Below are 17,719 nucleotides of genomic sequence, written 5' to 3' on the forward strand. Positions count from 1 at the left end.
CTACATCATCATCATCATCAGCAGCAGCAGCAACAATAACCTGCAGCAGCAGCAGCAGCAATAACCTACATCAGCAACAATAACCTACAGCAGCAGCAACAATAACCTAAAGCAGCAGCAGCAGCAGCAGCAATAACCTACATCAGCAACAATAACCTACAGCAGCAGCAGTAATAACCTACATCAACAACAGCAGCAGCAACAATAACCTACAGCAGCAGCAGTAGTAATAACCTACATCAGCGACAGCAGCAGCATCAATTACCTACATCAGCAGCAGCAACAATGACCAACATCATCATCATCAGCAGCAATAACCTACAGCAGCAGCAGCAATAACCTACAGCAGCAACAATAACCTACAGCAGCAGCAGCAACAATAACCTACAGCAGCAGCAGCAACAGCAACAATAACCTACAGCAGCAGCAATACCCTATAGCAGCCACAGCAACAATAACCTACAGCAGCAGCAGCAACAATAACCTACAGCAGCAGCAGCAGCAGCAACAGCAACAATAACCTACAGCAGCAGCAATACCCTATAGCAGCCACAGCAACAATAACCTACAGCAGCAGCAGCAGCAACAATAACCTACAGCAGCAGCAGCAACAGCAACAATTACCTACATCAGCAGCAGCAACAATAACCTACAGCAGCAGCAGTAATAACCTACATCAACAACAAAATCAGCAACAATCACCTACAGCAGCAGCAGTAGTAATAACCTACATCAGCAAAAGCAGCAGCAACAATTACCTACATCAGCAGCAGCAACAATGACCTACATCATCATCGTCAGCAGCAATAACCTACAGCAGCAGCAGCAGCAGCAGCAGCAATAACCTACAGCAGCAACAATAACCTACAGCAGCAGCAGCAACAATAACCTACAGCAGCAGCAGCAGCAACAATAACCTACAGCAGCAGCAATACCCTATAGCAGCCACAGCAACAATAACCTACAGCAGCAGCAGCAACAATAACCTACAGCAGAAGCAGCAATAACCTAGAGCAGCAACAATAACCTACAACAGCAGCAGCAATAAGCTACAGCAGCAACAATAATCTACAGCAGCAGCAGCAACAACAACCTACAGCTGCAGCAGCAACAGCAACAATTACCTACATCAGCAGCAGCAACAATGACCTACATCATCAGCAGCAGCAATAAACTACAGCAGCAGCAGCAGCAGCAGCAGCAGCATTAACCTACTGCAGCAGCAGCAGCAGCAACAATAACCTACAGCAGCAGCAGCAACAACAGCAACAATAACCTACAGAAGCAGCAGCAATACCTTACAGCAGCAACAGCAACAATAACCTACAGCAGCAATAACATCAGCAGCAGCAGTAATAACCTACATCAACAACAGCAGCAGCAACAATAACCTACAGCAGCAGCAGTAGTAATAACCTACATCAGCGACAGCAGCAGCATCAATTACCTACATCAGCAGCAGCAACAATGACCTACATCATCATCATCAGCAGCAATAACCTACAGCAGCAGCAGCAGCAATAACCTACAGCAGCAACAATAACCTACAGCAGCAGCAGCAGCAACAATAACCTACAGCAGCAGCAGCAACAGCAACAATAACCTACAGCAGCAGCAATACCCTATAGCAGCCACAGCAACAATAACCTATAGCAGCAGCAGCAACAATAACCTACAGCAGCAGCAGCAATAACCTACAGCAGCAACAATAACCTACAACAGCAGCAGCAATAACCTACAGCAGCAACAATAATCTACAGCAGAAGCAGCAACAACAACCTACAGCTGCAGCAGCAACAGCAACAATTACCTACATCAGCAGCAGCAACAATGACCTACATCATCAGCAGCAGCAATAAACTACAGCAGCAGCAGCAGCATTAACCTACTGCAGCAGCAGCAGCAACAATAACCTACAGCAGCAGCAGCAACAATAATCTACAGAAGCAGCAGCAATACCTTACAGCAGCAACAGCAACAATAACCTACAGCAGCAATAACATCAGCAGCCGCAGTAATAACCTACATCAACAACAGCAGCAGCAACAATAACCTACAGCAGCAGCAGTAGTAATGACCTACATCAGCGACAGCAGCAGCATCAATTACCTACATCAGCAGCAGCAACAATGACCTACATCATCATCAGCAGCAGCAGCAGCAATAACCTACAGCAGCAGCAGCAGCAGCAATAACCTACAGCAGCAACAATAACCTACAGCAGCAGCAGCAATAATAACCTACAGCAGCAGCAGCAGCAGCAGCAACAGCAACAATAACCTACAGCAGCAGCAATACCCTATAGCAGCCACAGCAACAATAACCTACAGCAGCAGCAGCAACAATAACCTACAGCAGCAGCAATAACCTACAGCAGCAACAATAACCTACAACAGCAGCAGCAGCAGCAGCAGCAATAACCTACAGAAGCAACAATAACCTACAGCAGCAGCAGCAACAATAACCTACAGCAGCAGCAGCAACAGCAACAATTACCTACATCAGCAGCAGCAACAATAACCTAGTGCAGCAGCAGTAATAACCTACATCAACAACAAAAGCAGCAACAATAACTTACAGAAGCAGCAGTAGTAATAACTTACATCAGCAAAAGCAGCAGCAACAATTACCTACATCAGCAGCAGCAACAATGACCTACATCATCATCATCAGCAGCAGCAGCAGCAATAACCTACAGCAGCAGCAGGAATAACCTACAGCAGCAGCAGCAACAATAACCTACAGCAGCAGCAGCAACAATAACCTACAGCAGCAGCAGCAGCAACAGCAGCAACAATAACCTACAGCAGCAGCAGCAGCTATAACCTACAGCAGCAACAATAACCTAGAGCAGCAGCAGCAGCAATAGCCTAAATCAGCAGCAGCAGCAAAAATAACCTATAACAGCAGCAACAATAACCTACAGCAGCAGCAGTAATAACCTACATCAGCAGCAGCAACAATAACCTACAACAGCAGCAGCAACAATGACCTAAATCATCATCAGCAGCAGCAGCAGAAGCAACAATAACCTGCAACAGCAGCAATAACCTACATCAGCAACAATAACCTACAGCAGCAGCAACAATAACCTACAGCAGCAGCAGCAGCAGCAGCAATAACCTACATCAGCAACAATAACCTCAGCAGCAGCAGTAATAACCTACATCAACAACAGCAGCAGCAACAATAACCTTCAGCAGCAGCAGTAGTAATAACCTACATCAGCGACAGCAGCAGCATCAATTACCTACATCAGCAGCAGCAACAATGACCTACATCATCATCATCAGCAGCAATAACCTACAGCAGCAGCAATAACCTACAGCAGCAACAATAACCTACAGCAGCAGCAGCAACAATAACCTACAGCAGCAGCAGCAACAGCAACAATAACCTACAGCAGCAGCAATACCCTATAGCAGCCACAGCAACAATAACCTACAGCAGCAGCAGCAACAATAACCTACAGCAGCAGCAGCAATAACCTACAGCAGCAACAATAACCTACAACAGCAGCAGCAGCGGCAGCAGCAATAACCTACAGCAGCAACAATAATCTACAGCAGCAGCAGCAGCAACAATAACCTACAGCTGCAGCAGCAACAGCAACAATTACCTACATCAGCAGCAGCAACAATGACCTACATCATCATCAGCAGCAGCAATAAACTACAGCAGCAGCAGCAGCATTAACCTACTGCAGCAGCACCAACAATAACCTACAGCAGCAGCAATACCTTACAGCAGCAACAGCAACAATAACCTACAGCAGCAATAACATCAGCAGCAGCAACAACAGTAACCTACAGCAGCAGCATAGCAGATCTAGACCGTCAAGACGAAGTATCAACATTGTCACTCATTACCATGCCGAACACTCCGAAATACAATCACAGAAATAGAATCGGCAGAAGTAATAAGCTAACTATAGGCAATAAACTGGTGTCTTCAACGTCATCATCATTGAGTTTCCAACATTTTATTTTATGAGAAAGTATGAGTTAAAATAGTTTGTAAGAGCGCAATTAAAGCAGACTAGTTAAAGCCGACCAGTGAGTGGATGAGTTTATCTGTGTGGTGTAATTACATTTAAAGGGATAGTTTATCCAAAAATGAAAATTCTTTCATGAATTACTCGAAATCTGAGAGTTTTCTGTCCCTCAATTGACAGCTGCGTAGCTACCACTTTCAGGCCCCAGAAAGGTAGTAAGAAGATCATAAAACGAATCCATATGACTCCAGCGGTTTAATCTCAATTTTATGAAGCGACGTGTGTGCTTTGAATGCGCAGATAAAAAAACATAGTTTACCACTTTATTTACAAAACAAAACAAATTAAATTTAATTTATTTTCAAGACAAATAAATATAAAAAAAAAAACACAAGGGGGTATTTCTGATGTTTTTTTGTTTTTCTTTGTTTTTTGTTGGAGAGTAAAACATGATAATAACTTGAGCTTGTGTTCACCACAGACTTTAACCAAAAAACCCATTGACTTCAGGATGATGGAATCGGAAGAGCTACATTTCTTACAGGTTTTAGCCTATACGTCATCCCTGCAGAACTCTATGGTAGAATGTTGTTGGGACATTGCTATTTGGATGTTAAGGTGTTCCGAGTGTTTTTAATGTGTTTGCCAGGTCATTACTAATTGGTCCAAGGCTGTTTCCCATTGTGCATATTTAGCGATCTTGCGTCCTTGTGTTCTCACTCATTTTCATCATCAACCGTCGAAGGCCAATTCCAAAACTCAAGAACGCGAGTATAGAGGACGCATGAAAGTGCCCGCATCGAATGGAGACTGAAGAGAATCGAAACGTTAAAAACCCCAGAAGAAGCTGCGGGCAGTCGACGTACGGAAGCCTGTAAGCTTTAAAGAGATTCCTGCTGCATACTCGAAATACGTGAAAGTAAACATTTGTCCGTCACTTTTACTTAATTTTAATAAAGTGATCAAGACCTTAATAAAGCAGCAGTATTTTTATTGGCATATTAAAAAACAGAATCTTAACATTGACAAAGCAAGTAATAGGCTACACACGGTAAAATAAAACAATATATAAACTTATATGAAAACAATGTCTATAATAATATGAAATAAATGTTTAATAGGTTGTAACATTTGTTTAGGATGTTATGTTGTATTTATTTTGCTTTGGTCGTTAATCTCTATTTGCTGAGATGGTCATATAAGCAGCAAGATCGCAGCACATCTCAATTCTCACAAAGATGCCTTCTTTGTCCTCGCATCCTTCCGAGTTCGTTCTTTAGGGTCGCCTGGCAAGAGAACGAGAACGCAAGTCTGTTCTTTGCATTCTTGGAATTGAGAAACAGCCCAGGTCTAAAGAGGCTGCCACCAAGTCTTTATGATATTCAGTTCCCTCTAAAGAGCTCAAGTTCCTTCTTCAGTGTAAGTCTAGTACACCTCTCCTCAATAAACGGCACAATTTCTGGTTGAGTTACTGTATGTGTCGAAGTATCACACTTACCATTTTTGAAGCTCAATCAGTAGAGCATAGTGCTAGCAATAAAAACAACACCAAGTTTGTAGATTCAAATCCCAGAGAATGCATAAAAGCTAAGCAGTAGAAATAATAGTGTTGCTTGGTAGGTAGAGGTGATGTCATTTATACCTATTTTAATTCAAAGTGACTTGCAACACAAGCAAGGAATAAAATACTTATGGCCCTGATGTTGTTAACACCATATTCTGCCAGCTGAACTCGAAACACTGTTTCATTATAAAACAATAGTCATGACATTGTAAACATTCCAGCTAAAAGTGAATCATGCAGAGAGTTGGTGACCTTACTTTTTGGAAGTTTTTACAGCAGGGACTATTCTTAGAGTAACCGACAGGAGAGATTAACTCGCCTGGCTTAGATAACCAGCCAGGGAGATGCAGAAAACAGTTCTCGGATCAGTCAAGCAAACCTTACTTTTATCTATATTCCTATGAGAAATGTGTCAAAACTGGTCTTGGATCTCATGAATAAGTACAATGTTTCATGTTTGGGCATGCCTTTCCAACAGAAACCTTTTCCAGGTGAAAGACTGTGCAGTGACATGGTTCACAGTATTCCTAGACTGATTCCTAGAAATTGTCCCTATCAGGAGTCAACGTTCATTCGCACATATAAACACAGATGCATCCATAAAGCACTCCCTCACACAGATGCATACACTGCAAGACAAGTGTATATCTAAACTTGATCTGCCCTGATGAACTCCAGCCAATGGACGTTTGGAAAAAAAGCCAGCATTGCGTAAGGAAGCACATGCTTCCATCCACTGCGTTCACCCGTTTCAGATTATAGGGAATGTTCGTACTTGAACAGGACTGGCATCAAAACTGTACATGTTGTGCAAACTGTACAGATAATGTTGTACTGCTGTCGTTGTTGTCCTTAAATAAACTGCTTGATCTTTGATTAAACGTCCCCTCCCACATTTATTTTGTGTATATGAGTATGTGTACAAAGAGGGTGGAGGGGGGCGAGAAAAACCGTAGGAAGAATTTTAGGGGCAAAGTGGGTGAAGACAGTCCAAGGCCCAGTTCACAGCACAGTTGCGGCCACACCTGTTTGTCAATGGGTTTAGCTGCATACACCACCAAATCCCTCTTTCCAGTGAGTCTCTGTACCCAGAAGCAGAGAAAACCAGCACTTGGGAAATGGAAAAAGGTGGAACTCCACAGCAGGAACCACAGATAAGATAAGACTCCTTTTCCGAGTAAACCTGTACACCTGCAGGCGTAAAGCTACAGAATAAATATCATGGGTGTGAGTGTGTGGAGGTTTTTAAGGTTGCAAAGGAAAAAATGTCTTTGCAGTGAAATGTTTATTTTTCCATTATGTAGAATCTTATCCCATATTCCTGATGTGGACTTTGTGCTAAAGTAGGTAAAACACCTAAAAAGTAGGTACATTTGATAAAAGTCTGTTGTTGTGGAAGAATAATACAACAATTTTCTGGAAAGTCCCTTTTTGACATCTTAGTTAAACAAAAACTATTATTGCTTTAAATTGAACAATTATTCCAGTATTATAGCGACTGAGTATAATTATTCATGAAATTTGCATTTATAATTAATGGATGGCACATTTAAGGCTAAAAACATGAACACAGTTTGTGTTACAATTTGGATACTATTCATACGAAATAAATGCAAGATTACAATTAGTACATTCTAAATAATTATTTATTGAAAATAAATTACCAGTTAAACATGCAGACACACTAACTAATTAAATTAGTGGAATTCCCATATGCTGCACGTTTATTTAATCTATTGTAGATTTTGGAGAATGAATGAATGAATGAATGCATATTATTCTACAAAATGAATTTCAAGCATTTAGTCAAATGCCTTTATAGATCACCAGGTTTGTAAAATCAGAGGAAAAATGAATTCATTTAATTATCCAAAATTCTGTCTGGCCATGTAGTATGGTAAAACTGGCCAGATGATGATTGTCTTTTTTCCAGTCGATTTTCTTGAATACATTTTTGAATCAGCCTGTGATCGTATGGTTGCTCGGTATGACCGAAATTACGATAACAGTACAAGGTGTATTCAAAGTCTGAATCAAAATCTGCATAAATTACTTTGACTATGTGGGACCACTGATATGAATGTGCTCTTGTAATGTGTGACTTTCAGATTTAAACCCGTCTAAGAAAATGAATCACCAAAGCAGATGATTTACAGTTAGTCCTGGTCTGCACTAGAATAGAACAGTGTAGGAGCTGGTTCTGCTTGATTCTAGTGTGTTTTGTACATCACACAAAGATCTCTAAGTTCATTCATGAAAGGATGTTCCTGAGGCGGGATTTATTCAAATGTATTTAACCAAAAGGTGCTCAGTTCGTCCCTACAGAGTCAATTATTCAGGCGCAGGACTGCAGCTTGAGCATGTGATTTGTGACTGTCACACACACAGGCGCTCTGGGCAGAGTGACACTGCACACATAGTGTTCACTGTGACTTTGATTCGCAATGTCACCGTGACCAGTACAATCTCTCTTGTGACACTGGCTTACTTTCCAATACAGGAAGCAGTGAATGTGTGTGTATGTGTGTGTCTATGGTTTCACGTGTCCATCATAGGGAAATCACACTCTCCTATAGCAGTAGCATATTTCAAAGAAAGAGGATATTTCATCACCAGTTGGCAGTGGTTCTTCTGTAATTTCTGCAATATAATAAAAGTAAGCATGCATGCTTAAAGGCGCAGCGTGTGATTTCGACACCACTAGTGGCACCAAACGGAACTGTAAAAATAATCAGCCCATGCAACACCTCTGCTACAATGCCAGTGTTGTCGGTTATTGCCAGGACGTATGGTATGGATAAAAGGTTTAACAATGTTATATGCCATTAATGTACACTGCCTGGCAGGGATGTTATTATCAAGATGTGCATCAAGATCCAATCATTAAGCATTTGCCTATTTAAATCCAAACAGCAACTTTTTTTTTGGCCTGGCAGTATATGTTGTCATTTATAATAATAATAATAATAATACATTCTATTTGAAAGCGCTTTTCTGAGTACTCAAAGACACTTTACATAGAAAAAAGAAAGAGAAAAATCGCAAAAGCAGCAGGAACAATTTCATATAAATGCACAAAAAAAAACACACTGGACTAAGCTAAACATTAAAAGCAAATTTAATTCAGTGACCCTGCTTGATTTAAAATCACAATTCATTGTTGGTTCAGGACATTTTCCGCCACATGATATGCAAATCTATTTAGCATATTCTTTATTTTGTAGTCTGTTTGTCTGTTTATTTTAGTTTGCCACAAGTAGCCTATAACTATCTTATGTAAATACTAATCATAAAGAATTGCAATTATAAAACAAAACAATGGAGAGCAAATATTTAGATTTATGCAAATTAACAGTGATGTGGTGCATCAATATGACAAAGGAAACAGATACAGTGGGATATTTCAGTGGGAATGACTATTTGCACTATCAGCACAGAGCAACATCGAATGATTTGATTACAGTCAGTGAGAACAGGGCTTTAGGAAACACTACTAACCCTTAGTTATTGCATTTGAGAGCTCTTTCCTGTAAATTACATCAGCATAAATGTGATGAACAGATCAGCAAGCCCATCATGTGGCTACAAAGTTCAAACATCTGAAGAGAGACAGTATGCATGTCAGGTGCATTGTTTTTCATGATCTCATTCTCATTTTGACTCAGCATCACATGACAGCAGCTTCGGCCAGCTCCTCAGAACTCTGATGTCACACTGCTTTGTCTAAAGTGTCTTTGTGTTTAGTGCTGGAAAGCCCCTCCATTTGGGCTGATTTGTAATCTTTTCACAAAGAACTGCACAACAAATGACCATACATGGAAAACAAGTGTATGATAATGAAGTGTAATAGCAGCAGTCCAATGAAGCAGACAATGAAGTCACTTCAGGGGTCTACACACATATACACACCCTTACTCTTTGACTCAGTTGGCTCATGCCACCAACTTTTCCAGCGCTTAGATCAGCAACACAAAATGTAGTCTGACCTCATGGAGGAAAAAGAGGGAATTGACGCTCTTGTGCGCATATACACACACTCAGGCCTCAGATCTCGGCTCCCTCTCTCTTTCCCGAAAGAGCAGGCTCTGTTATTGGAAATGGAGGGAGCAAAGCAAAAGCAGGAAAGGGAGGGGAAAAACAGATGAGGAGTTCCTTTTAAATCATGTGATTGGTGAGTCAGTGCATGAGCTCAGTGCAACACAAGATCCCCTGTGATTGGTGGACAGTGATGTGCTGATCCGATCTGCATATGGGAGGACAGGGATGGAGTGAGGCTACAGGAATTATAAATAACTGCATAAATGTACTGGAAAAAGTGCAAGGATTCTTAAGATTTGTATGCCACTTTATGGGAAAACTAGATATTTTATAACAGCAAATACCTGCACAAATGTACAGGCTAAAACAATGGGCTGTTGTGATATGATTTAAAAAAAAAATATGGCATATTGGGTAAACTTAATTTTTATATTTTCTGAAGAAAGCATTAGTGGTGTTTATCGGAGATTATCCGCCACAAGCATGGTGATTGTCGAGATATTGCTATATGGTTGTTAGAGGGTTCTTGGTGGTTTCTAAGGCATTGCTATTGGTGGTTGCTAGGTTGCCAAATTTGTATCAAACCAAATCGCTTCAGAAGCCTCATTTATAAAACGTGCATATTCACAGATTTGATCTTAGAGAGTGTGTACGCTAAAATCCATGACAAGGTTCAGATTCAGAGCTTAGATTCAGGGTCTAAGCAGACATATGCATTTTTCCTTGTGGCAGAGAGTCGGAGTAGGCTACTGCAGGCATTTGGAAATCTAAAGCACAGGACACCCTAAGCTGATGTCAAAGATCCTATGAATCGACTGTGTTGTCGCCTCTCGTTGTAGGCCAAAAAGCTGCACTTGAACACACCAAAAAGACAAAAGGCGACGGTGAACAAGCACGTGCATTCTGTGCCTGCATGTAAGTAAATATCTGTCTACATCAGCAAGTATCAATAGTCTATTTTCGTCATTCAAAAAGGGAAACTGAAACTTGGACTACAGATATACACACCGTAAAAAGCAACATTTGCTTAACATTTTGAAAATCAATCACGCTGATCACTTTATTCATTCCAGTCAGCTCATGTTATTATGAAAATATCCGTGCATTCGAATACTCAGGTAAAATTATGTAAAATTATAACAGCCTTCTGTCTTGACTTTTTTGCTAGTTTTTATCACTTTCGCTTTTATTCTCGTGCATTGAGTCAGTCACTAAGCTGAACAGCCAATCAGAGTTCTCTCTCTCACCGACGGCCCGACGCCAATTCAACATGTTGTCTCACCGACGGCCGACCGAACCCTTTTGCTTCAAAAGTTTCAGAATATGTATTCCCTACCACCAAAACACAATTATTTTGCACAAAATCACATACTAGGGATTTTTGGGACAAAAAAGGGTACAGTTTATGCTAACAGCTATAGCTATTCCTCAGCAGTTACAATAACCTAATTTTCTCTGACCAGTTTGAAAATATCATTACTGCAAGCTTGGCAACTTGTCATTACCAAAAGGGAAAAAATGTGAAATTTGTGGGTTTAAAATACCTAAAAAGTAGGAGAACACATTCTATGAAAAATGTGTACTAAAAAATGCTCATAGTTGCACAATTACCCATAAGCATGTTTGCGTGTTTATGATTTTTTTGAGATTGGAATTTGATTCCAAGTTTCTTCTTGACATCAGTGCTGGGCTCTGTGCACGTCATGTTCAATGCAATGTTTACACAACAGACCCTCGGCATGTTACCTCTTCAATAGACGTCACAAATCAAACACAAACATAGCCAGCGGCCTGTTCAAGCACTGTACTGTGGGAGAAGAGTTGAAAACAAAGGTGGTACAGCACCATCATTAATATTCCATCTCACTTACACAATGATAGTGAGGTCACCGTATAACAGCGCTCTGAAGTGCTGTGTCATTAGAGGCACAGCCTGGATGATATTTCATCTGTGTACGAGTACACCAACTCTCCTTCAAAATAAACAATAGGGATTCAGCTGGACGCACATGGCAAACCCTTAGTTTGTGAAGTGCCAGCCAAAGGAAATACTAAAAAGGGTTTGGCACTTTTATTTGAAGGTGTGATGCAGGCCTCGCATACCCGTAAGAGTATATGAGGACATTGCAGTCATTGGAAATTAAGTCAGCATGATGATGGGAACTGAAGGTCAGATTTGAAGGGACATCTATGTCCTGAAACGGATGCATGATTTGATGAAATAAAACAGATTCAGTTCCCATTTAAAGTAAAAAAGCACTCTGTCTTTCCCTAGATCTAAAGAGTCAACTAAGGACAATGCTGCCACATCAAAGCTGACCAAGAAATGAAAGGATATATTTCTGCCTGAAATCAAACTGTTGTGTAGCAAGGCTCCTGTGGAGATTATTAGTAACTGAAAGCAGTGTAAAAGAGATTTACATTTCTAGCAAGCTAAAAAGGGTGGGTTGAGCCAGGACACACACATTCAGGTGGACAGGGACACTACATAAACTCTCATGGCAAACTAGGCTACAGTTAAAAGAATCAGTTGAGTACTGGCTCAAAGGTCAGTACCCAAGTGTTAGGAAAGGGGCTGAAATAAAATACACTTCTGACTTACACTCAATCCTCTGGAGCTGTTGTTTTGGGTCACACTATGACTAAGGTCATAAATAGGTGCTGTGGATGATACATCAAACGTTGAAATCCAGGGCTGAAGAGCAGGAATCGGGCTTAGTTGACAATGAAGCTGGTCCAAGGGAAGCTGTCAAATAAGATCAGTAGGTTACTCATTCAGGACGGGTTTATCACATAAAGACTTTCAAATTGCACTCTTCTGCTGAAGATCCTCAGAAGCTAGCAGCTCACTAACCATTGTTCTCTTTGCCATTAGCCTAATTTATATAAGGATTTGAAAAATGAAGGGAGTTGGTGCACACAAATGTGTTTGTCAGCAGGGGGATGTTAACTGCCAATATCACAACTCCTGCTGAGTTAACAGCCCTACAGACTCTTCACAGCCTCTGGAAACAATGAATAATTTGTTTTTTCTTGTTGACTCTTGGGCAGGCTCTCATGGTCTTAGCAGTAAGCTCCAGGTGGATGTTTAGCAGAGAATCCACATCCCAACAAATGTGCTCTGGTCCAAGGTTTTTGATGCCTCATCATCATCGTTTTCTTTTCCTCAGCAAACGCCATGCACATTTTGCAAAATCTACAGGAAATGTTTGTGAGAAATGTCCAAGTTCATTTCACTTACAAGATTTCAGAAACAAGTTAATAGATGTGATACCGTCTACTGCGGGAGTAGCCAACTCTGCTCCTGGAGGGCTACTGTACCATCCGGCAGAGTTTAGCTCAAACCCTAATCAAACACACCTGATCAAGTTGTTCAGAATTACTTAAAAATTACAGGCAGGTTTGTTGAAGCAGGCTTGGAACTGTGCTCTGCAGAAAGGTAGCCCTCCAAGAGCAGGGTTGACTACCCCTAGTTTATTGTTATTGAGGTGTTTGTAATTTGCATGGGCCCAACTAAGGTCAAAAGGTGGTGAACAGATTGTATCGAAGCACAGTCATATCAGGCCTGTGCTTGTTTCCCTACAGCGCTCTCACAGCTTGAGTCATGTGACCTCTTGTATAATTTCAGCTCTCATGGTCTTCACACACAAAGTGGCTGACAGCAGCCTCATGCACCAACAGACCCAGGAAAGACCCTAAAAAAAACCCTGAGTGTGTATATTTGCGTTTGGCTCTGGACTTAAGTTTTAATTCATTGTTCTCCCACAGACTACAGCAGATGTTTTTGCTTCTGCAGTGTTTTCTGAGGGGCACAAAGTGGGTGAGGAGTGTGAGCGTGAGATTTCCCACCACCTGCAAATGCAACACAGCCTTACTCAAAACAGGAAACATAGATGAAAGAGAATGATTCAGAAAAAAAGAAGCTTGGACAGCACCGAACTTAAAGCAGAAAGAAGTATTTTCATCTCTTTTGGCTATTTTGGACTGAGCGCAGAGCTTTTATTCCTCAAAGGGAAACTTTTTCTAAGAAATGAACTTGCTGTTGATATTAAAAGAGCATACATAGTTTTTCTTGCTACAAACATCGCTATTACTATTTGAACAAGCCTCTATGCCTAACTATTCAACTTCTTTGTTTATGCATCGGACATGAGGTTGTCGAGGAAAAATATATTATTATTTTTGTAAGGTGTAGTCATTTAACGTTGTTCTGCAAAATTTCAATAGGAATTTGTTCAACCAGGCATTTTGATTGAAGGTGAACATTTTTTCCACAGAATTCACATTAGGTTTAAGATGGTCACATAATTTGACCAACAAAAAGATTTGATTTGTCTTAGCAGTGCTTTGTGCATTGCTGATGACAATAGACAGAGGAACTATTTTGCCTGTAAAACTTTGCAAGTGTGACCACACCTTCATCACCAACCCATTTATAAAAAACCCATAGACTTGACATTGAAGCCATATTAAGGGATCAGAGTATCTTAGAGACTTGAGGGGCTCTTTTTTTTACTTAGATCAGTAGCTTGGCAACCACAACACCCTAGCAATGTGGTTGCAACTTTTGCACTGGTAAGCACCACTCACATTTTCCATAAACAACATTCCATAAAATACAACATTTATAGAAACTCTCCCCCTGAATTGTACATTGTGGCATTGTGTGATGGGAAGAGATCCAAATGCCAAGCATATCTGAGCATTAATATCCATTATAACTAATGACAATAGTATTGTTTAAAGTAGGGTCACAGAACAGGCCTGCTTGGTTAATTAGACATGGCATTTTCGTCTGTTACAAAAGGAATGAGATTCATTCTTTTTTTCTCTCTCTCTCACGCACACATACACATCCCCAGCTCCTCACTGTAAGACTGGTGCTCAGGAAACAGAACCAGTTCCTCCGGGACTGCAGCAGGAGAAACGGGTCAAGCAGGCCTGGCAGAGAAAGAAACTGCTCAGGTTGATGAAGAACTCTTGCCTGCAGGCAGAAACTACATGTCCCCGCCTATAGAGAAAATGCTGGGATTCAGGGAAAGATTTGTTCCCAATGGAGAGGGAAAAAAATGTACTGTGTGAAAATGTACTTCCACAAAAGTGTGAGAAACAGAGGCTAGAAGAACATGCTGGTACATGCAATTCCCAGCAGGATTTTAAATGGACAGAGATATCACATGTTACGCTGCATTCACCAAATATGTGGATGAATTAAATACTGTAGGTAAAAACATAATTCAGGTTATAAAGGTGTTGCTGTAAATAAAACTTTACATTGTAGTAAAATTTTAAGAAATTAATTTGTAAATATATTAGCCATTATTATAGTCTGTGAGATGCATCAGTGCATTTACATTTTTTTTTCTACTAAGACAACAAAATTTCAACAAAAAGTGGTGACTGAGGATGTGACAGGGACAGGTTTGGTGGTAAAGGTAGGTTTAAGGTGTAAGGGAAGGGTCAACAATGTAATTACATACAGGTATTTAAAAAAAAAAATAAGTCCAATGTAAAAACATGTATGTACGCAATAAGTGCATTGTATCAGATTATTTGTATAAATGTTAATGCATTAAAGACACCTAATATAAAGTGGGACCAAGTACTCCATATGCAACTCTGAAATCTAAACATTATTTTACAATATTAATAAAATCTATAAATATAAATATAATTTATGAAGTAAATATTTGCTCTTTTAGATTATGTTATAGTTCAATTGATAATTATTTTCAATGCTTAAAAATATTCTAGATACACAAATGTAACTGGAGGGAACAATTAAAAATATGACTATTACAACTGAAAAAGATCAAGATTGTGTATTAGTATAGTTGTTCAAATCAATTTGATATAATTCCATAAATGATACACTGGATTTTTCACTGTCAGATCAATGCATTTTAACACTAATTTATTTAATTTGCATTACTCAGAGAATAAAATTCCACATTTGCAACAAGATTCTCTATTTTTTATGTAAATACTAAAAACAGCCCTTTTGGATAAACTTTAGTGACTTCTGCTGAGAAAGAAAACTTCCCCTTCATACTACTGCAGTAAATTATTAAATATGCACAATTTGTTTTGTTTTGTATTATAGCAGATAACAGTTCAATATGTATTCTTATAACAATAGCTCTTTTCAAACTGTCAAGTAATATGCAGGAGCAGAATGGCCTGTACGAAAGAACAAGCAATTGCTTGTAAAGGCAGTACTATAAGAGGACAGCCAAACTCAGAGAACAAAAACAGTGCGGATATGGGGCGGGGGTGAGAAAGAAGGAGCTGCATAATTTCAGCAGTGACGCAACATTAGTAGTACTCTCAACAGTGACCATATTTGGGCATGGGCGGGGCTTCAGTGGAAACCAGGAAGTAGGGGGTCCTCTAGTGGAAATACCACATGACTTCCAGTACAATCTTGAAATATCTCTCTTCCACTCCCCCTCCCTTCTGCTGTTTTTCTCTCTACAACAAAATGCACTCTTTACTGTTTCATTAGGGCACTTATTGATCAGTTCAAATGTGAAGCAAGCAAGAGTAACATGAGGTCCGCTTCCAATCTCTATGCTAACAAATGCTGTAATCCGATTATTGGCATTTACAGCAAAACAATTGTGCAATCACCTGCAGGTTCATAATACACTTTCTGGTAAATGAGACTGGTGCAAAAAAAGTTTCTGAGATTAAAATTATACTGTAAAGTTGTTAATATTTTCTTAAACAGGTCTGTTTATCTAAAAGCATTAAGGAAGGGTCAAACGCAGCTTGTCAAGTTCACTAGATAGGTATTGTGGTAATATATGTGAAATCAAATACACCACACTAAAAGTAGAGGAATCATTATGAAATTGTGATTTAGTGCCATATTCAGGCGAGGAATAGCTTGCAACTGCATTACAATATTTAAAGTGAGTTGCACTTTTTGAATGAATGCATACAATATATATATATATATATATATATATATATATATATATATATATATATATTTATATATCATGTATATGCAGAATCTGCCACAAAATTAAACGCACACCATGAATTTGGATAAACTGACCTGTATACAACACTTTTGAGAATGTAGGCTAAAAAAATACTCTTCACAAAAGCTTGTAGCTTCTGTGCGCTAGCTCAATTTCATTTAATTTTATTATGAAATAATTTGTACAGTTTAATTATGAAATGATTTAGACCCTTGGAACCCCAGTAAATTACGTGCTGTGCAGCAGTAAAATTTTACAGATAAATCTGTTTCTGTATACCGTGTGAATAATCTTCCCTTTTTTCCTGTATACCATTTTTGTAGCAGCTGTTCAAAATCTTAACTATAGCCATGCCAGATTATGAATTATTAACTATTTTGATCTAATCGTTGAAAGGGGTTTGCAGAAAGGTTTGAAATTGTTAGCAATTCAACTTGATTTATCCTGACAATTCAGTCACACACTGGCTGCAGCTTGTGATACTAAAGACAGTTTATTATATATATCAAAAAATATTAATGATATTTTTGAAGGGGGTCTGTTCCTCAATATGACAAGTTAGAAATGCCTCTGTTAGAATACAATTTAATGTGCAGAAGTAGACGTTATACTTTTGGTGTTGTAGCCTTGTAGTGTTGTATAGATTTTGAAGAGAATATTCCTGAGCAAGGCAACATGTTTAAATCAAGCTACAATGTTGTTTTAATGGCACAGACACAGGACCATCATGACTGACTGATAGCATCACTCTTATGATGTCCAGTGTCTTCACCATTATGTCAGGTTGGCTAAATGTCACGAGAACTGCACAGCCGTCAACATAAAGAGATATATCAACTCTTAAACCACATCTACCCCCGCCCCCGCACCCACAACAGAGACATACAAACCTCTGGAATCACTCGTTTGCCTCAAACAAATACCAAGCCAGAGGTCAGAATCGCGCGACAGGGCGGGAATCACCCACTCCCAGCGTCATGGCAACCGCACGAGAACGTTCCGCTACAGAGCGCGCTTCTCTGCTTGTTTTTTCGCGGTCTCAGTTTCCCGCCCCCTCACGAGGCAATCCCCCTCAGAAATGATCACACGTCACTGTCACAGCTACGCCCACACTTCAACTCAACTCAACGCAGC

General features: G+C 39.9%; 1 long non-coding RNA gene across 1 annotated transcript; it reads right to left on the reverse strand.

The window, feature by feature from the left end:
* Positions 1-8,695: 8,695 nt before the first annotated feature.
* Positions 8,696-14,855, reverse strand: LOC143712024 (uncharacterized). Its single transcript, XR_013194962.1, has 3 exons — positions 14,449-14,855; positions 12,199-12,342; positions 8,696-9,832 (listed from the first exon to the last, which is right to left on the reverse strand). It is a non-coding gene; the product is annotated as an uncharacterized LOC143712024 (long non-coding RNA).
* Positions 14,856-17,719: the final 2,864 nt, after the last annotated feature.

The sequence above is a fragment of the Siphateles boraxobius genome, unplaced genomic scaffold, assembly GCF_051911475.1.
Source record: "Siphateles boraxobius isolate OS27281-9 unplaced genomic scaffold, OSU_SipBor_1 5, whole genome shotgun sequence".
Lineage (NCBI taxonomy): Eukaryota > Metazoa > Chordata > Actinopteri > Cypriniformes > Leuciscidae > Siphateles > Siphateles boraxobius.